The sequence below is a fragment of the Neofelis nebulosa genome, chromosome 9 (assembly GCF_028018385.1).
Source record: "Neofelis nebulosa isolate mNeoNeb1 chromosome 9, mNeoNeb1.pri, whole genome shotgun sequence".
Taxonomy (NCBI): Eukaryota; Metazoa; Chordata; class Mammalia; order Carnivora; family Felidae; genus Neofelis; species Neofelis nebulosa.
The window spans coordinates 128,228,534-128,250,164 of record NC_080790.1 but is presented as its reverse complement, the minus strand read 5'-3'; the positions used below and the strand labels follow the sequence as shown (position 1 = coordinate 128,250,164).

Here is a 21,631-nt window from a genome sequence, read left to right as displayed (position 1 = left end):
CGAGATCGTGACCTGGCTGAAGTCGGACGCTTAACCGACTGCGCCACCCAGGCGCCCCAGCAATTTGGATTTTTTTAATGAGTCCACTTAAAATATGAAATATAATACAGAGAGAGGCTAGAAGTATTTATGTGTGAGTTTGTATTCACCATGTGTTATGTTAGGGACCGGTTTATTGACTTCAGACCATCAGCATGGAAGAAGGTTCCAGAAGAACATTGGGGTGGGAGGCAGGGATGAAAATTGGTGTGGAAAATGGACAGGAGCACGTGTGGGACTGTGTGGCCACTCTGCAGAATGGCCGGGAAATTGACATGGACGGCTTGTCTACACTTGGCCGTCTACACTACCCAGCACGCCCCACCTCTCCTGTGTCAGTGCTGCAGAGCTGTATCGTGGATGGATACAGAGCAGTTAGGTCTTCCGGTCTATCTTGCAGGAGGTACCTTGGTCGGTTCCCAAGGCTCACCTGTCAGGCTGCTGGCCTGGGGCAAAGACACAATTACAAACACTTACCTCTAGCACCATGCGAAATTCCTCCAAAACTCCATTAAATTGAATTTTGAAAAAGTAAACACTCCCCACTGAGAGCCGAGCGAGGCGATCGTGAAATCAGACATTGCGGCTGGGATGCTGCCACCCTGAGAAGTCGCGTCCGAGTGACCAGGGGCTTGTTTCCGGGGGAGTGACAGGAGGGAGGGATCGACGCCTCCCTCAGCTGAGTTCAGAGATGAAGCAGCCTTCCAGGCTGGGGGTGCTTTCCCTGGGATACCCATGTGGCTGGCGGGGCACGTCGGGGTGGGGAACAAGAGGAAGGTGCGTCTTCTTGTGGACTGATTCTCCTGCCAGGGTCACCCAGAAAGCGGGGCCTCCTGAGAGAACTCAGAAGGCCTCCATCCCATGCGCATAAGCTGGTTGGTTCCTGGATCTCTGCAGAAAGCCGCACGTGTCAGAGGTCAGCACGGGCCACCGCGCAGCTGGTTGTGGGGACCTGCATGTAAATAAAGAAGCGGGACACGGGGGTCCCGCAGCACACCAGAGGGCACCTACGGAAAGGGGCATCTTCTACACCGGTCCGGATAATTATAGCCATACGTGCCCAGGGGTACCAATCTTCGCATATTTCTAACCTGAATGTGTAGCTGAAATATGCTGATATAAGGGGGAAAAAAAAAAAAAAAAAACGTTGCCATCATCAATTTCTTAAAAAATGTACACCGTGGGCCAAACAAAAGCTTGTCTGAAGGCAGAGTATAGCTCACAGACCCCCTGTAGAACATCTGACTGAAAGGTCTGTGTAGAAAACTTCCGATTTGGATGCTAAAAGAACAGTAAGGACCCTAAGGTGTTCTCATCAACACCCTTATTTGATAGCCAGACAACTGCAGCCCAGAAAAGAGACGTGCCCAGAAACCGAAGACCGTGGGAATTCAAAGCAAGTTTGGAGCATCCTTCACACTGAAAGGAAACACATACCCTGTGATATCGTGGGCGCTCCTGGTGGGAACCGGTGACTAATGCCTTAGAATCATACAGCTGGCACAAGAAAAGGAACTGTTTCAATAATAAATGCTCTTCAAAATTGATTTCCCAAACTTCGTTCTTGAATTTGCACACATCGCCGAAAAGCTGTCTTCCCAAAGACTTGCTTTCATCCAACTGTGCTTACTCGGTATCGCTTCAGTGAAGACTGGGATCATAACGTCCAAGCGTAAATAGCCATCCACAGATCATTTACATTTTTCGTAAAACTGTCCCTGAGAATTTTATTCGTTACAGTTAGAATGCCTCTCTGTACAAGAGACCCTGCTGCAGCGTGACTTTCAGAACTCAGGACCCTGAAAATGCCTGTTTGTTCTGATGGCCTGATGTGCTCCTGGTCATTAAATAGCAAGAGCTATGTACCCTGTATACTTTCCCTCTTTGCCCTGGCAGCTAGGAAGCTCTGACTTGAGTTTTATATTAAGTTGCTATTTAAGGTGAAAACATTTTAAAGATACCACTAATAATGTTAGTTATGCTGGTCATTGTTGGTTGATTGAGGAAAATGACAGGAAACTAATGAGTTGAAAATTCCTCTTAGATGAATTTGATAGGTATGACTCACGTTAGAACGTGTAACAACCTTAGTCTCCCAAGGACCAGTGGTCAGCTGCTCTTTCTGGGTCTTTAGGCACATTAAACTCTGCATTCTCACGGGTATTTAGCAAAGTTGCTTGAGTTGGATTTACGTTTGGCTGTGTATGAGACCCAAGAGAGCAATCACTTACTGCTTGCAGTTAAAAGCCCGTGCTTCTAGCACTCTCAACAATAGCCAAATTATGGAAAGAGCCTAAATGTCCATCAACCGATGAATGGATAAAGAAATTGTGGTTTATATACACAATGGAGTACTACGTGGCAATGAGAAAGAATGAAATATGGCCCTTTGTAGCAACGTGGATGGAACTGGAGGGCATTATGCTGGGTGAAATAAGTCAGGCAGAGAAAGACAGATACCGTATATTTTCACTCATATGTGGATCCTGAGAAACTTCACAGAAGACCATGGGGGAGGGGGAGGGGGAAAAAAAAAGAGGTTAGAGTGGGAGAGAGCCAAGGCATAAGAGACTCTTAAAAACTGAAAACAAACTGAGGGTTGATGGGGGGTGGGAGGGAGGGGAGGGCGGGTGATGGGTATTGAGGAGGGCACCTTTTGGGATGAGCACTGGGTGTTGTATGGAAGCCAATTTGACAATAAATTTCATATATTGGGAAAAAATAGAAAAATTAAAAAATAAAAGCCCGTGCTTCTTTGGTGGGCCTGCTCCACGAATTGACCAGAGACTCAACCATTTGCTTTTCTGAGAATGAGATATAATTGGTGTCTAACATTATATTAGTTTGGGGTATTTGGGGTATTCAACGTGTGTATATATTATGAAAGGGACACCACAATGAATCTAGTTAACATCCATCGCCATGCATAGTTACGAAATTTCTTGTGATGAAAACCTCTAAGAATTTCTCTCTTAGCAGCTTTCACATATGCAGTGTGGTGTCGTTAACTGTAGTCACCATGGGTACCTTGTGTCCTCATGACTTACTTATTGTACAACTGGCAGTTGGTACCTTTGGACCCCCTTCACCCATTTCACCCCCCCCCCCCAGCCCTGCCCACCGCCACTGGCAACCGCCAATCTGTCCTCTGTATCTACGAGCTCAGTGTTCTTTTCTTGGATTCTTACATATGAGCGAGATCATAACAGTATTTGTCTCTCTCTGGCTTCTTTCACTTAGCATAATGCCCTCAAGGTCCATCCTTGTTGTTGCAAATGACAAGGTTTCACTCACGCGGCTGAATGATCGTTCCTTGTCTACATACACCACATCTTTATCCATTCAGCCATCGGCGGACACTTAGCTTCTTTCCATGTCCTGGCCGTTGTAAATAATGCTGCAGCGGACGTAGGGGTGCAGATATCTTTTCAAGTTCACGATTTCATTTCCTGCAGATCAATCCCCAGAAGGGGAATTGCTGGATCGTATGGGAGTTCTGTTTTTAATTTCGTGAGGAAGTTCCGTAGTGTTTCCGTTGTGGCTGCACCGATTTTCATCCCGGCCGGCGGGGCGCGAGGGTTCCCTTTTCTCCACACCCTCACCCACACTTGCTGTCTCTTGTCCTTCTGATAACAGCCGTCCTGGCAGGTGTGAAGTGACATCTCATTGTGGTTTTGATTTGCATTTCCCTGATGATGAGTGACGTTCGGCACTTTTTCACATACCTGTTGGTCACCTGGATGTCTTCTTTGGCAAAATGTCCATTCAGATCCTTTGCCCCTTGTTTGATTAATTGGTTGTGTTTTTAATACTCTGGTTTCTCTTCAGATCGTATAAATCTTTCGCCTTTTACTAATTGTTTGTGTTTTTGCCGTTGAGCCTTAGGATTTCTTTATATCTTTTGGATATTAACCCCTTTTCAGATAAAAGAGTTGCAAATATTTTCTCCAGTTCGGCAGGTTGCCCTTTCATTGTGCTGATGGTTTCTTTCGCTGTGCAGAAGCTTTTCAGTTTGGGGTGGTCCCGGTTATTTATGTTTGTCATGAATTGCCTTTGCTTCTGGTGTCAAATCCAAAAAATCGTCGCCAAGACTAATGTCGCATTATGGTTTCAGGTCTTGTGTCCAAGTCTTTAATCCATTTCTAGTTCTTTTTTTTTTTTTTTTTTTTTTTTTAACATTTTTTATTTATTTTTAGGACAGAGAGAGACAGAGCATGAACGGGGGAGGGGCAGAGAGAGAGGGAGACACAGAATCGGAAACAGGCTCCAGGCTCCGAGCCATCAGCCCAGAGCCTGACGCGGGGCTCGAACTCACGGACCGCGAGATCGTGACCTGGCTGAAGTCGGACGCTTAACCGACTGCGCCACCCAGGCGCCCCTCTAGTTCGTTTTTGTGGATGACGTCAGGGGTCCAGGTTCATTTTGTGTGGCTGGCTCGTTTCCCCAGCACCACTTATTGAAGAGACTGTCCTTTCCCCATTGTATATTCTAGGCTCCTTTGATGTCAATTAGTTGACCATATCTGTGTGGGTTTATTTCCAGGCTCTGTTCTGTTACACTGATCTGTGTGTCTGTCTTAACGCCAGCGCCATACTGTTTTGATTACTGTAGCCTCGTAATACAGTTTGAAGCCAGCAAGCATGAGGCCTCCAGCTTGGGTCTTTTGTGGTTCCATACAAGTTTTAAGATTATTTGTTCTACTTCTGTGAAAAATGCTGCTGGAATTTGAATAGGGATTGGGTTGAATCTCCATTGCTTTGGGTACTGTGGGCATATTACAGTATTAATTCTTCCAATCCATGAGCACAGAATATCTTTCCATTTATTTGGGTCTTCTTCAGTGTCTTTCATGAATATCTGACAGTTTTCAGCGTATGGGTCTTTCACCTCCTTGGTTAAATTTATTCCTAGGTATCTGATTCTTTTTGATGCAATCGTAAAGGGGATTGTTTCTTCACTTTTCTTTCTGATAGTTCATTGCTGGTGTATAGAGATACAATGGATTTTTGCGTATCGATTTCGTATCCTGCACCTTCACTGAATTTGTCTATTCTAACAGTTATTTTGGGGTTTTTATGTGTGATATCATGTCATATGCAAATAGTGAGAGTTTAATTCTACCTTCCCAATTTGGATGGCTTTTCTTTCTTTTTCATACCTAATTGCTCTGGCTAGGACTTCCGATACTGCATTGAATGAAAGTGACAAGAGTAGGGGCACCTGGGTGGCTCAGTCGGTTTGGCGTCCAACTTCGGCTCAGGTCATGATCTCACGGTTTGTGAGTTCAAGCCCTGCGTCGGGCTCTGTGCTGACCGCTCAGAGCCTGGAGCCTGCTTCAGATTCCGTGTGTCCCTCTCTCTGCCCCTCCTCCACTCACACTCTGTCTCTCTATCTCAAAAATAAATTAAAACATTAAAAAAAAAAGTGACAAGAGTAGGCATCCTTGTCTTACTCCTGATCTTAGAAGAAAGGATTTCAGTTTTTCACTGTTGAGTGAGTTAGCTGTGGGCTGATCCTATATGGCCTTTATTGTGTTCAGGTACTTCTCCTCTATACCCACTTGGCTGAGAGTTTTCATCATAAATGAATGTTGAATTTCGTCAAATGCTTTTTCTGCATCTAATGAGATGATCATACGGTTTTATCCTTCACTTTGTTAACGTGGTGTATCACATTTATTGATCTGCATATGGTAAACTGTTCTTGCTCCCCCTGGATGAATCCCATTTGATCCTTTTAATGTATTGTTGGATTCCATTTGCTAATATCTTGTTGACAGTTTTTGCATCTATGTTCATCAGGGATATTGGACTGTAATTTTCTTTTCTTGTGGTATCTTTGGTTTTGGTATCAGGGTAACGCTGGTCTCATGGAATGAGTCTAGCAGTGTTTTCTCCTCTTCTGTTTTTTTGGAGACATTTGAAAAGGATTCATATTAATTCTTCTTTAAATGCTTGGTAGAACTCACCAGTGAAGCCGTCTGGTCCTGGACTTTTGCTTGTTGAGAAGTTTTTGATCCCTGGTTCAATCTCCTTAGTAGTAAGTGATCTATTCAGATTTCCAATTTCTTTATGATTCAGTCTTGGTAAGTTGTGTGTTTCTAGGAATTTATCCATTTCTTCTAGGTTGTCCAATTTGTGAGTGTGTAATTGCCCGTAGTACAGTCTCTTAATGATCCTTTGTATTTCTGTGTAACGTCTCTCGTTTCTGGTTTTATTTATTTGAGCCCTCTCTCTTTGTCTTGGTAAGTCTGGCTAAAGAGTCGTCAATTTGGTATATCTTTTCAAAGAACCAGCTCTTAGTTGTATTGATCTTTTCCATTGTTGTTTTAGTCCCTATTTTACTTATTTCTGTTGTGATTTTCATTATTTTCTTCCTTCTGCTAACTTTGAGCTTTGTTTGTTCCTGTTTTCCTGGTTCCTTGAGGTGTAAAGTTAGGTGCTTTCTTTGAGATTTTTCTGGTTTCTTGATGTTGGCATTTATCGCTATGAACTTCCCTCTTAGAACTGCTTTTGCTGTATCCCGTAGGTTCTGGGATGTTTTATTCCCATTTTCATTTGTCTCAGGGTATTTTTTTTTTTTTCAACGTTTTTTTATTTATTTTTGGGACAGAGAGAGACAGAGCATGAACGGGGGAGGGGCAGAGAGAGAGGGAGACGCAGAATTGGAAACAGGCTCCAGGCTCCGAGCCATCAGCCCAGAGCCTGACGCGGGGCTCAAACTCACAGACCGCGAGATCGTGACCTGGCTGAAGTCGGACGCTTAACCGACTGCGCCACCCAGGCGCCCCTGTCTCAGGGTATTTTTTTAAATTTCTCTTGAGTTCTTCTTTGGCCCCGTGGTTGTTCGTTTTATGTTGTTTACTCTCCACACATTCGTGAATGTTCCAGTTTTCTTCTCATGATTGATCTCTAATTTCATACCATCATGGTAGGAAAAAAGTTGCTTGATCTGATTTCGGTTTTCCTAAATGTATTAAGACTTGGTTTGTGGTCCCACATATGATCTATCCTGGAGAATGTTCCGTGTGCACTCGAGAAGAATGTGTGTTCTGTTGCTTTGGAATGGAATGTTCTGGAAATCTTAAGTCCATCTGGTCCAACGTGTCATTTAAGGCCAATGTTGCCTTACGATTATCTGTCTAGATGACCTATCCATTGACAGAAGTGGGGCATTCAAGTCCCCTACGATTAATTTACTGCTGTCTATTTCTCCCTTTGGATCTGTCGATATTTGCTTCATATATTTAGGTGTTCCTAGATTGATCAGAGTTTCAGCTGCTCTCCATTTTTCCTTGTACCTCATTGATGAGAAACAAGTCACACGAGCACACGTGACCGCAGAGGAGGCTGGGAAGGGCAGTCTTCATGCTGGGTGACCATATTCCCAGCTAGAAATTCTTTCCTGTAGAAGGAGAAGCAAAGGGGTGCTGAGGGAAGATTAAAATCAAAGTACAGTAACGGTTCACAGCCACTTGTGTATCTGATACTCTTTTGAGTACAGGAGATCAACATCTTAACAGGTCATTTTTGCAGAAGTATTCGGGATTGGATCGGTTTTCGCAAGGGCCTCTCTTAATCCTTTGACTCCTGAATCTCCCCCTTGTGAAGTACTTGCTACTCCCCATCCTTTCTAACAGTCTCTTCTTCAGTTACCTCATAGACCAGAATTTTGTCAGTGGATTTGCGTGTGCTTCGAGCCGTCCTCCAGCATCCCTTTAATTAATTTCACAAAACCTTGCCTCTTTGACAAGATTTGCAAGCTCATTTTGCAATCCCCGTGCTTTCTGCTAGCCCGTGTTTTGCAGGAAGTGAGCGAGGCAAAGCGGGATAAACAGCAGTTTGTTCACGGGTGTTTCTGTGTGTTGGCTTCTCCGGGAACCTAGAGCTCAATTATAAACACCCTGAAAGGGATGAATTGCCTCCTCGGTTTTTACAAAATGCACTCGGTCCTAACTTTCAGCCCATGTCAGCTGCCCGACCGTGCTCTCTTACCTACCCACGAGTCAGAGTTCTATCGTGTTCTTGGAAGGAGATGCCTCCCCGCTCTTCACAAAGCCATTGAGAGCAAGGACTCTGCCTGGGTTCGAATTCTGATTCCACTACTTTCTTTTTTTTTTTTTTTTTTTTTTGAATAGGCATTTTTTAATTTAAATTTTAGTTCGTTAACATACAGCGCAACATTGGTTTCAGGAGTAGAACCCTTATATACAACGCCCAGTGCTCATCCCAACGAGCGCCCTCCTTAACGCCCATCCCCCACCCACCTTCCTCCATCAACCTTCCGTTTGTTCTCTGTCGTTAAGAGCCTTTCTGATTCCGCTTTCTAACTGAGTGAGTTTGGACGAGTCATTGAACTTCTTAGTCTCGGTTACCGCAACTAAGGCTAAGGATGTTACTCAGCTCGTAGGGTTTTGTGAGGATCAAATACGTTAGAACGGTGATCCAGAGTAAGCCCTTAAGCGCTGTTAGCTCCGAGGATGGTGATGAGTTACACAAGCATCGTAGCATCGAACAACCTCCCCCAGACCAGTGTTCCCATGAACGTCACGATGGATAAGCTGATCCATTCAAGTTGTACACACGGATCCAAATTGGTAGCACACGCTCAACCTGTCTGGTGATCAGCAAAATGCCAATTAAGCCCACAATGGCCATAGCCAATGTTCAGAGGCCCCATCACAGCAAAGTCTGGCGGGGGGCGGGGGGGAGGGGATGTGGGAAAACAGGAAGCCCCATACATCAGCAGTGGGAACGCACATTGGCACCTCCATGCCAAGAAGCGATTTGGCAATTTCTGGCAAAGCGGAAATAAATCGAGGGCTATGGGAACGAAGAGGAGGAAAAACGCACGGAGGTGGCAGTCACGGATTTCCACTCCGCTGCTTTGCGGGTGAGGGGGGACGCCTTTTCCGGCGCTTTCTGGCAAATTAGACAGAAGTGTCCATTGTCTTCTCGTGGGGGTCACGCCTTCTCCTTCCATGTTGCCATCTGAGTCTGGCCGTTCTGAGGCTGTGTCCGTGCCCAGCTTCTAGCATCTGGTACAGACGTTCGTAGAGATGTGGGCACTGGTGGTGAGCCTTCAGCCCCTCCCTCATTGTGTTCTAGAATGCACCGGCTGTGGAGGGGGGCACATCCACAAGAGGGTTCCTTTCCCCTCTTCATCCCCTCACCCTGCTTCATCGTCCTTCAGAGCTCCTGTCAGCGCTTAACATATATCTGTATATTTGTTGTTCAGCCTCCCAAGTTGGAACATGTCACCATCCCCCCTTCAGGACCCTGGTTCGAACCCTGCTTCATCCATCTCTCTGGCCCTTTCTACCACTAACATGCGTTCCGCCATTGATCTCACTGGTTACCTCCCTTCTGAAATGTCAGCTCACTGGGAGCAGGGACTACCTGGGCTGTCCTCTCCCGCATCCCGGTGCCTGGACGGAAGAGGGCCTGCCCCATCATAGGTGCTTGGGGAATCGTGGCAGGACCATCATGGATGAGTCTGCAAATTCCATCCAGAGCCAGCAGCTCCCCCCACCCCCACCCTCCACCAGCTTTCTATGCTCTCTCTTTTCTCTCCTGTCTCTCTCCTCCCCACCCCCCCATCCCACCATCTCGGCCCCTCCTCCTTTCTTCTTGGCCCTTCTGCACACGCACAGAGAAGAAAGGGCTTGGATTCTTCCCGCGAAGCGTCCTCTGGGCCCCTGGTGCAGCTGTCCTGCCTTCACAATGGCGGCCTTCTCTGCACTTGGCCTTTCTCCTGGTTGAGCCCCCCGCTCCCTTCCTCTCCCCTCAAGCGGGCTCACACACGCGTGCACACACTGGTCCCTTCTTCCCTCACCCAGCTGCCCCCAGCTCCGGCCTGGGGGTGTGACCGCCCCTTGAAGTAGACCCACCTTACGAGGCTCCCAGGCAGCCCCCCAGGGCTGCCCAGGAGGGCCCAGGGCACCCACATTTGTCTTTAAACTCCCGATTCAGCGGTCACTCCCTTTCTCCAAGACCTTTAGGTTTCAAAACAAGTAAAACATTGGTGCAGGAGTCTAGAGAATTCGACTCTGCTTCTAACTCCTTTGTAGCCTTGGGCTGAGACCCTCCCCCCCTGGGCCTCAGTTTCCCCGTCTGTGCAGTGGAGTTAGAACGTATACGTGTAAGTTATGTGGTGCCTTTAACAGGACTCCACCCTTGAGGGTCAGGTGACCAGTGCCCACACTTTTGGGGGGTGCTCCCTGGGGCCGGAAGAGAAAGGGGGCCACAGGAAAGACACAGATGTTCACGCTTACCAACTTCTCAAAGGCTGGGAGTGAGGCCGGTGGGTGGAATTTCTGTTTGCCCCCGACCGACGTGGGAGCTCTCTCTCTGTCCCTGCCCAGGAGCTGGTGTACGGGTTTCCAGTGGCCTCTGTAACAAAGCCCCACAAACTGGTGGCTTCAAAGAACGGAAATATATTCTCTCACGGTTCTGGAGGCCAGAAGCCCGAAATCAAGTGTCAGTAGAGCCTCGCTCCTGCTGAAGGCTCTCGGAGAAGATCCTTCCTTGCCTCGTCCAGCTCCTGGTGGCCCTGGCAGTCCCCGGTGCTCCTTGGCTTGTGGCCACACCGCTCCAGTCCCTGCCTCTGTGTTCGCGTGGCCGCCTCCCTGAGGGTGCCTCTCTTCACATGGCCTTCTCCTGTCTCCTGTGCGTGTCCGTGTCCAAATTCCCCTCTTCTCGGGACACTTAGTCTCTGGGCGAGGGCCCACCCTAATGACCTCATCTTGATGACCATCTACGAAGACCCTATATCCAAATAAAGTCACATTCACACACAGCTGGGGTTAGAACTTGAACGTGTATTTTGGGGGACCCGATTCAACCCCCATCAGCTGGGGTCTTCCGTGCACGCCGTCTTATTTAATCCCCACAGCGACGCGTTGACCTCCGTGCAAAGCTGCAGAGTCTTGAGTTAAACGCGGAAACCTTGCAAGCAAGCGGGGACCCTCAGAAAACCCGCTGCCTCCCCCTTCGTGGTCCGCTGTGGTCCTGGGTGCGGAGCGTTGCGGCCGCCCAGCCCGCCGGCGAGTGGCTTCGGTTCTGCTCACCGGGGTCTCTAACTCCCATTTCACTCAGGGAGTCTCTGACTTGGGTGGGCGGTTGAAAGAGTCGTGGAAGTCGAATAAAAGTGAGAGGCAGGGTGACTACGCTCGGTGGATGTTTAAAGCCTACCTACCGAGCTTCCAAGAGTTTGAGAGGGTTTTCAGGCTAAGTGTGACCTCTCACAGCCTCTCCCTGGTCCTAGCTGCAACTCCCCAGAACATTCTAGAAGGACCAACACTAGAGCTGCTGGGCCCCACATGGCAGCCACCGGCCACTGGGAACTATTTAATTTTAAGCGAATTAAAAACAAATCACGTTAAAAATTCTGCTTCGTAGTCACACGGGGCGCGTTTCAAGTGCCCAGTGGGTGCACGTGGGTGCCAGATTGGATGCTGTAGATACAGAACGTTTTCCATCATCGCAAAAAGTTCTGTGGGACAGCCTCGGGGTAGCGTGTCGTTCAAGCAAAATCTTTTTGGGGGGGGGGGGGGGTCACGCAAACCTTCCAGAATATAAAAAGAATGACAACAGTGATTTTTATTTATTTTTTTTTTAATTTTTTTTTTTAAACATTTATTTATTTTTGAGACAGAGTGAGACAGAGCATGAACGGGGGAGGGGCAGAGAGAGAGGGAGACACAGAATCGGAAACAGGCTCCAGGCTCCGAGCCGTCAGCACAGAGCCCGACGCGGGGCTCGAACTCGCGGACCGCGAGATCATGACCTGAGCCGAAGTCGGACGCTCAACTGGCTGAGCCACCCAGGCGCCCCGACAACAGTGATTTTTAAAAGGCAAGTTGTTCTGGGGCACCTGGGCGGCTCAGTCGGTTGAGCGTCCAACTCTTGGTTTCGGCTCAGGTTGTGGTCTCGGAGTCGGGGGATCGAGCCCCACATCTGGCTCCAAACTGAGCGTGGTTGAAAGCCTGCTTGGGATTCTCTCTCATGCTCTCCCTGCCCCTCCCCCACTTGTGTGTGTGCACTCTCTCTCGCTCTCAAAAGGAAGTTGTTTTTCATTAAGAAAAAAATGTGAATTGTTCTTATCGAGCCTTGGCCATGCCCAGACCTTGCTCCTGGTGCGTTACGTGATTTACCTTAATGCTCACACACACCTTTGAGGCGGATGCCTCTCCTCCTTCCTGTACTGTTCCCCCTCAAGTCTGAGCACGGCGATCTGGTTCCTTTGCCCTTCCTCTCCAGGCCTTCCCAGGCCATCCTGTGGCTGGGTCATGGGTCAGGTTTCAGGACCAAGGGCAGCTATACGGGAGGGCTCCAAGCTGGGGCCTGTGGGCCCACCTGTCCTCATTCTCTGAACACTTGGCACATCCCAGCCCTTGGGCAACAGATCACTTCCGGCAGAACCCTCTGTGCTGTTGCAGGGGGAGATCAGAGTAGGAGGGCTTTCAGCAAAGGAGGGGAAACTGGGCACCCCTACGCGTCAGCCCGCCCAAGGCCGAAGAGGGGTCTGCTCTCTGCCAGGCCTGTGTGAGCCCTTTTCTACCCAGAGAAACCAAAGTCCAGCGTCTAGAGGGGCCAGGTGGGGAAGGGGGCACCGCCCCACAGCCCAGCCAGATGTGCCCATTGGATGATGGGTGGGCCCAGAGGTGCCAGATCCTCTGATTCGTCAGAAGTGTGGTACCCAGATTTTTATGTGAAATTGTCCAGATTTCAAATGTGGACTGTTTGCTGTACTTTAAAAAAATAAAATAGGGGCGCCTGGGTGGCTCAGTTGGTTGAGCTTCCGACTTCGGCTCACGCCATGATCTCACGGTTCGTGGGTTCGAGCCCCTCTGAGCTGTCAGCACAGAGCCTGGAGGCTGCTTCAGATTCTGGGTCTCCCTCTCTCTCTGCCCTCTCCCGCTCATGCTGTCTCTCTCTGTCTCTCAAAAATAAATAAGCATTAAAAAAATAAAAACACCAGGCAAACCCAAAGCAAACACACCTGTGGGGTGGATTCAGCCCACAGGCCACGGGTTTGCAAACTTTTTTCTAACCTGGTGGTTCCCAAGGGAGCACACTGCCCCCTAGGGGCTCAAATCTATGAAAGCGTTTCTGGTGGTTCTAAAAGTTGGGGATGCTGCTGGCCTCCTGGGGGGGCAGGAACCAGGGACTTTTCGATGGCCTGTTGTGCGCAGGAGAGCCCCACGGGGCTCCCATGTTGCCTTGGGCTCCTCGTGGCTTCTGAATCTTCCGCCAGATCATCGTATGAGGGGATTCTTTTACGTTTATTGTGATCTGAGCCTTAACCCTAAATCCATTTTATACGTAAACACTCTGAATTGTCCAGGAAGCTAAGTGAGAAGTAAACGGAAGGACTATCATACCTCAATACAAAACTTTTCCAGGAGTCTTGCGGTATTACTGAAAATCTCGGCGCTGAGGGCGGGGCCACCAAATATTTGAATGGCCCCTGCCGTGGGCCCACCCAGTCTACACCTGTTCCTCACGCTCCTCCGAATCTGCGTCTCTGTCCAAGCCCCAGACTGTTCCCTCACCTCTCCTTGACGGATGTGCTCAGAAGCTCGTGCTGAAATTTTTCTTTGTTGTAAATTGCCTTCCTCTTATTCTGCTTATAGACTGTAGTTAGAGCATCGTATTGATGTTTTTGGAAATGATGTGCATAAGTGGCTTTTGTTACGTGTAGATTTCTTTCAGGAGAATAAGGGACTGTTACAAAATACTTGTCATAGAAATGGACATCAGCCTAATGGCATTGAGCGCCGCTCTTTGAAGGATCAGCTTCGTGTCAGCATCCTCCAAGGTGATAATTAAATATCCCATGATCGACAGTCTCCCCAGGCCTTGTTCTGAGGGTCTGTTGTGGATTTTCTCCCCACCTCCCCACCCCCTACCCGCTCCATCCTTCTGGACAAAACCATGCTTTAAAAGGGGCAGAAAGATTTTCAAATACAGCCCTTGCTGATGTTGACTCGGCCGGTGATAAAACCTGTCCCTAGTGCTGGGGGAGCCTGCCCTTCCCAACTCGTCAAGTTTCCAGGACATGCATGGGCCCCCGGCTTCACCTGCTGGACATGCACGGCCCTCCCAGGGAGTGTGCGGCCAAGGCCAGCATTTAATTCGAGGCCCAGGCAGCCCGCCCTCCACCTCTCCAACCACGACAGCTCAGTCTTCCTCGATAACGACCTCGCCAGAAACAGGCAGGCAGCGTGCAGGAGTGAAGAGACATGGCAGGCAGCAGCCTTCAGCCTCTGCTTATTCCTTGCCCCTGCTTCTCCCCAGCCATTAGCTATTTCTCCTCCCCACCCAGCATCAAGAGGAAGGAAGCTTTGAAAAATGGAATTCTGGGGCGTCTGGTGGCTCAGTTAGTTAGGCGTCCAACTTCGGTTCAGGTCACCATCTCACGGTTCGTGGGTTCAAGCCCTACGTGAGGCTCTGTGCTGACAGCTCGGAGCCTGGAGCCTGCTTCGGATGCTGTGTCTCCCTCTCTCTCTGCCCCAACCCCGCTCGTGCTCTGTGTGTGTGTGTGTGTGTCTCTCTCTCTCAAAAATAAATAAACATTAAAAAACAAAAAGTTGTTAAAAAAAGAAAAGAAAGAGAGAAGAGGAAAATGGAATTCTGATCATGTCATTCCCCGTGCGAGACCCTGCCCTGGCTCACCTCTCTTAGAATAAACTCACCACTCATGAAAGCTGCCAAGGCCTTGCACAACCTCGTCCTGCTCCCCTCTCTGGCCACATCTCCTACCTCTCTTCCTTTCTAACAGCACTCAGATCCCTTCTGCTTCCCTGACCTCCCTGCGTGAATTAGCCCTCCCCAACCCCTGTCAGCCTCTATCATGATAACCTTGCTTTATGTCCTTTGTAGGATTTATCATCCCGTTGAAATTATCTCGGCTGTTGTGAATTTAGTTCTTGCCTGTTTTGTTCATACTGTATCCTCATATCCAGGAACAGTGCCAGGCAGGTACTGGGTACCCAATAAAGATTTGAATGAACGGATGACGCTTCAGCCTTAGGCTTGAAGCAGAAAATGAGAACAAAATGGAATTTGGATTACTGTCTCCCTTTCCCAGCATTCAGAAATATGAGTGCAATTAGTTCAGGAAAACTTAGCTGAGTCCCCATACTCAAACATTGTCATCAGAACCCATCTTTCTGCTTCTCGGATTTTCTTTCATCTGGCTTAACTTTATTCCTTGGAAGGTTCTCCTTTGTGACCTTAAGATGGCCCTCACAGACCCCGCCCCTCCAGCACAGCGACCATGGCTAACAGAGAGAGCCTCTTCCTAGGGCTCCAGCGAAAGTCTCAGGGGAGGCTTTCATTGGCTCAGCCAGGGTCACGTGCCCCTTCTCTACCCAATCACGGTGGCCAGGGGAGGTGGGACACCCTATGCCTTGCCCAGGAGCTGGGAGCTAGAATATGCACCTCAGAAGGCACAGTTACTAAAAGGCAGGAGAATGGATGCTGGGCAGAAAAATAGAACAAGTATCTACTACAGAAACCCAAATCCGGCTTCCCCCCTCAAGGGGCAAGTGGGAGGAGGGCATGTTGCCCAGCTCTCTGCTTCCAGCACAAGATGCCTCCTTCGTGGGTAGTTACGCCCCCACCTTCCTCACCTCCTTTTCCCACAGTTCTCCATTCAGCCAGATCCCATCTCTGGCATCCAGAACTTTCACAACGTTGATTTATCACTTTGTGCAGCAATCCGCGTTTGGTGTCTTTTCAAAAGCGGAAGAAAGAGACTCGTGTTATAACCTTGCAAGCAGCCCAAAGTTAAAAAGATCTGGTTACAGAATATCAGAAACGCCCCGGCCCTAAGAGCTTTGGGGCTCAGGGTTTATTTAATGCATATCTTCCCAGCCCTGCTTCCTCAGCCAATTTGCCAAAAAAACAAAGACTTCAGTCCTGTGGCATTTTGCATCTAATATTTATAGCGTTCTAGAGTTTGCAAAAGCATTTCCTTCTCACTTATCACTTGTTCCTCAGGAGACCCCAGCTCCACCTCCAGAAAGTTAGAGGGATTGTTTTCCTCTGCCCAGATCAGGAGCCCCTAAAAGCCACACGGTGCATGGTGAAGGTCTCACAACTCAGAGCCGTCTTGTGGGCGACAGGGGTGGGATTGAACCTTAGCCTGGACCAGCTCAGCTTCCATTCTGCGCCCCTTGGGACTACATGTGGGTCTTGCAAGATGGCAGCCAGCAGCCTGAGTTCACACTTCAACCCCGAAGATGTTCTGTTTGAATTATAAGGTGTTTTTTTTTTTTTTTAATCTGGAAATTTCACCAAAACATTCGGCCTCCATACTTTGTTTTAAAACGGGGCAGAGGGGGCGCCTGGGTGGTTCAGTTGAGTGTCCGACTCTCGATTTCGGCTTGGGTCATGATCCCAGGGTCATGGGATCGAGCCCCGAGTTGGGCTTTGCCCTGAGCATGGAGCCTGCTTCAGATTCATATTCATTCTCTCTCTCTCTCTCTCTCTCTCTCTCTCTCCCTCCCTCCCTCCCTCCCTCCCTCTCTCCCTCTCCCTCCCTCCCTCCCTCTGCCCCGTCCTCTCTCTCTCTCAAAAAAATATTAAAAATAGGTAGGTAGGTAGGTAGATGATAGATAGCTGATCTTGCCAAATATCAGCAACATTCCTAGACAGTAGGGGTCAGCAGACTATAGCCCACAGAAGTTTGGGAGCTGTTTTTATAGATAAAGTTTTATTAGAACACCACTCTTTCATTTACCTATGTCTATGGCTGCTTTCACTCTATCGTGGCAGAGTTGAATAATTGCAGCGGAGACCATGTGGCTGCAAAGTGAGAACTGCAGTCCGACCCTTTGCAGGAAAGGTTTGCTCTCCACTACTAGATGGCAGCAGCCAGCTGGATCTGGGTCACAGCTCCCCCCGCCCCCCCCTTCCCAGTATTTGTTAGAATACAGGTACAGCTGAGGGTGCTTTGGTCCCCAAAGAACAGTGGTTTAGAGGTGGTAGGTGCTTATTTTTCTCTCCTTCCACGGTCTGGGCATTAACAGCGTAGGGATGATAACAGTCTGTGATGTTGCCCCACCAACCCGGGGGGAATGCCCCTGTCCAAAACGGCTCACCACGCCCACATCCAGCGAACGGGAAGTAGGAAATACGGGGGGGGGGGGGGGGGGGGGGCACACCCACTTCCTGTGGGAACTCCCACCACTCCCACCCATGTCTCCACCAAAAGTTGATCATGGCCACAGCCAGCTGGGAGGGAGGCTGAGAATGTCACCTCCACCCCGGCAGCCTTGTGCCCAGCTAGTAATACTGTTTCTACGGAGAAGCAAATGGGCACTGGGTGACACGGCCGACTCTGTGGGAGTTCACAGGCAAGGCTAGAACCTCCGGTCCCCACACACCTCTCCTTCTCTTATCCTTGGTCCGTTTCGTTCCTCTACCAGAGCAACTGAATCTCGTTTGAGTTTCTGTGCCAGGTCGTAAATGATGTACACTCTCTCCCCAGGGAGGAGGAAGAAAGGGATGTGATGTATTCCAAGGGCAGAGGGAAGGTTGCAGGCATGGGATCCTAAAAAGTGCGTCCCCTTCCCGCATATATTAGCGATTGGGAAATCACTGAGCTCAGTACATTCCTAGATCCGTTCAAAGTGCTGGGCCAGGGAGAGGCTGAACTGTACTTTGGAAGCTGGAGTGCCCGGCGGGGACCGTGGGCAGGATTCTCGCTCGTCTTGGGGAAAGAAACACCGTCGTCTTTGACGGCATGAGCTGGGTCGATCCCACCAAACTCCTGGAAGTACTTCCTACATCCGGCCTCCCGCTTGGTTCTCCTCCTACCCCACCTGCAGCTTCTCTCCAGTCCGCGGGGCTGCTGTCCTCCCATCCTGACCCCTTATTCCGGAGCCCGGGGCCCTCTTCTCCTGCAATACGCATTCCCTAACTGGGGATTTTACCCCTTGGAGAGCCACATGCCCCCCTTGGCATCTGTGCGGACCCTTTTCAGAATACGCTCAAAGTTAAATGCGAAGAAGAAAATACACAGGATTGCAGAGGAAGCCAGTTATATCAAAATACATTCATCACAATACTGTCGAACTGTGATACGTGTGCTTCTTCCCACGTTCAGTGACATGACGTGGTGGTTATTGAGCAGATAACTGGTAGGCCTTACAACTCGCATGATTTCATAGTAATGCTGACTTCAGTGATATTTTGAGAGGTCTGTTCATTGGAATGCGATGTGAAAATATCTGACTTCTGGTGACCCAGGCACAGGTACTAACTACTGTGACTGTGACTTGTCACCTTCATTTCTTATTGAAGGAGATGCTAGTTAGGGGATAATGAAAACAAACACACATGTAGTTTTTCCAACCAAATTCAGGAACCACAGATTAAGAACCCCTTCCTTAGGTGATCTCATTCAATTCCATGATATTAAATGCCGTCCAAATGCTGACCCCTCCCACGTTTCTACTCCCAGCCCGGACCTTGCCCTTGAACCTGAACGCACGCATATCTCCAGATGCCCTCTGTCTCCACCTCCGCTAACCGACTAACGAGAACCTCAAGGTTAACGTGGCAGACCCCAAGCTCTTCGTCACCTCCACCACAGGACCTGCCCCTCCCGCGGCGCCCCCTTCCTAGATGATGACAGGTGTCCTTGGTGCCCAGGACAGAAACCTCCAAACTGTCCTTGACTCCTCTCCTTTCCCACACCACATCTAATCCATCCACAGACCTTGGCAGTTCCACCTCCAAAAATAGCCTGAAACCAGCCGAGCCCTCCACCCCCGCCCACTTACAACCATCCCGGCCTCTCTCCTGAATCACGGTGACAGCCTCCGGGGGTCCTGCCTCCCCGCTTCATACTGTCCTCAATCCTGGAACATAAGCGCCACGAAGGTGTGGTTTTAGCTGTTCACACGCTTCCTTTTGTTCGGTGGTGTCCCTGGTACCTAGAACCAAGCCTAGAGCAAAAGCGGTGCTCTTCTGAATGTTGACTGAATGCATGCATGCATGCACATGTAACATCCTGATAAGTAATGTTAAACTACGAACGGCGGGCAGCATTGTGGGAGCAGTTTCCCTGTGTTTCCTCATTGAACGCTCCCCAACGACTTTGTCAGGCAGGCATATTATTATCCCCATTTTATGGTTGGGAAGACTGAGCTGGTAGGTCGGAATAGCTGGACTTAAACCCAGGCCTTCAGGTCCAGAGCCCCCCCATACGCAACCTCACGCCCGACTACCCCCCAAGATAGAAACACCCCTCACGCCCCACACGTCTGGCAAGAGTCCCGGGGATGATGTCTGGCTCTGCCCCGCGTTCCCATGCTGACGCTCTGAGAAAGGCCAGGCCCTCGGGCTCTGGGAATGGCCTTCCCTCAGCAGCCCACGGGCAGATAAAGCTTGGGAGGGTGGAGCATGGGGAATGAACTCGGTGTGGGAATCTCTGTCCCGCCTGGAATTCCAGCGGGAGGCGCTCTGGAGAGGGTAGTCGGGGGCCTGTTAAGGAGCAGGGTCTCTGGGATAACAAGGTCCGTTTGTCCTTGTCCCTGACTTCAGCTGTCGAGCAGTCCACTTGCTGTTGCCTTTGTCCCTGCCCCCCACCCACCCACCCGGGGGACAGTGACAGGACGTGCCATTCTGCAGAGATGTGGTCCCGCAGAGACGTGGTCCCGCAGGGATACAGTCCTGCAGGGATGTGGGGCAAGGTAGCGTGGAGACAGCCCCCTGGGGTTTGAGTCTCAGTTCTGCCACTCACCAGCTGTGGGACGTTGGGCACAAAAAGGACTTCACCTCTCTATGCCTCAGTTCCTCCGGCTGTAAACTGGGGACAAAAACCGCGTCTGTCTCATTGGGTTGTCGTGGAACATCATCATCCTCTAACCTAGCGGTTCTCAGAGTGTGCCCCCAGGAGCCCTGGACCCAAAACCATTTTCTTGATGATACAGAGACAGGATCTGCCCTTCACCCTTATTTGCTTCAAGTTTGCAGTGTTCTCTGAGGGTGCATAACATACCCACATTTCTCTAAAAAGGGCACGAAAATACCCCTCTCCTTTCTGTGTGCGTATCCAGCAAGGCTGGACTTTTCTTGAAACATCACCAAAACAACATATCTCACCAGGCTGCACGCAGGAGTAGACCTGAGAATCCAGCTGTCTTCTGCTAAACCGGACTCCAGAGAGACTGGCAAAAATGTAAAACAGTGCAGCTCTCCTCACTGATTTTATTTTGTTTTGCTAAAATGCTTACCGTTTAAAAAAAAAAAAAAACACATACTAACAAGTAGGTTTATTATTACCATTTTTAGATAATGTGTTTGAAACTTGTCAGTTCTCTGACATGGTAGAGATCGCTAGGTAGCTAATGGGGGTCCTCAAGAATCGTTCAGTCACTAAGAGTCTAAAGGGACCTTGGTAACCGAACGATCGAGGACCGGGGCTGCTGACTGGCCCTGGCCTTGGGCTCTTCCTCAGTTTTGCAGGGCACCCCACAGTGAGTCCTGCCCCACGTGGATTAAATGGATCCAGATTCCATCGAACAGATGCCACAAAATCAAACAGAAACACAATGATGTAAGAATTCTCCCTGCTTCTCCACTTAGAGATGATGTAGCCGCGTGATGGGCGACGGGAATCTGCTCTTACCCCGGGGGGGGGGGGGTTCCCCCCCCCCCGCCTCCTATAACCTGGGTGTTCGGTGGGTCCGTCATTTGCTCATTTGTGCCGCAAACGTCTGTTGAGGTCTCATTGCTTCCCAAGCTCTGTTCTAGATGCGGGGACACGGGCGGGAACGAGGCACGCAGGAAGCCCTGACCTCAGGGAGCTGATGCTTCTCGTTGGGCAGGCAGGTGATAAAAACCAGAAGACAGTTGCATTTGTTGGGTGGGCAGAAATACCACGGAGAAACAAAGCAAGGAGAAGAGGGAGCACCGGGGTAGGGAGAGACCATTATAATAGGGTGGTTCGGGATGTAACCCAGGAAGGTGATATTTGAGCGAATGCCTGGAAAAGGTGAGGAAGCGATCCAGGCAGGCGTCTGAGGAAGGGGGTCCTTCAGAGGGAACAGCGAGGGCAAAGGCCCTGAGGCGGAAATGAACTTGGGCCTGGGAAGACAGGAGGAGGCCGCTGTGGCTGGAGGAGAATGGATCAAGGCAAAATGAGGGAGATGAGGTCAGAGAGGGGACGCAAGACAGATCCCATGGAACCCTGCAGGCCATGCCAAGGAGTCTGGATTTTAGTGAGAGTGTGATACGGAGCCACTGAAGGGTTTCACGCAGGGCTGTGGCTTTATCGGATTTGTGATTTATCAGATGCCTTGTGGCTACAGTGGCAGAAGACGAGGGAGGAGGCTCTGACAGGGTCCAGGTGGGCGAAGGTGTGGCTGGGACCCCAAGCCGGTCACCGGGAGATGCGGGAAGGGCTCCGTCCTGGGTCCATTCTGAAGGGAGAGCCTCCGTGAAAGGCCGCCAGTGGACGTGAGTGGGGACAGAGGAGCCAAAGACCCTGGCAGGCGTGTGGCCTGGAGAGTCTGGCACTCGCTGGAATGTCGGGAGAGAGGCAGGTGCAGGGCACCGAGCAAGAGTCCAGCCTG

General features: G+C 49.7%; 1 protein-coding gene across 3 annotated transcripts in view; it reads left to right on the top strand.

Moving 5' to 3' along the window:
• Positions 1-21,631, top strand: part of SULF2 (sulfatase 2) — a 117,304-nt gene that overhangs the window by 46,893 nt on the left and 48,780 nt on the right. The gene's annotated exons all lie outside the window — the stretch shown is intronic.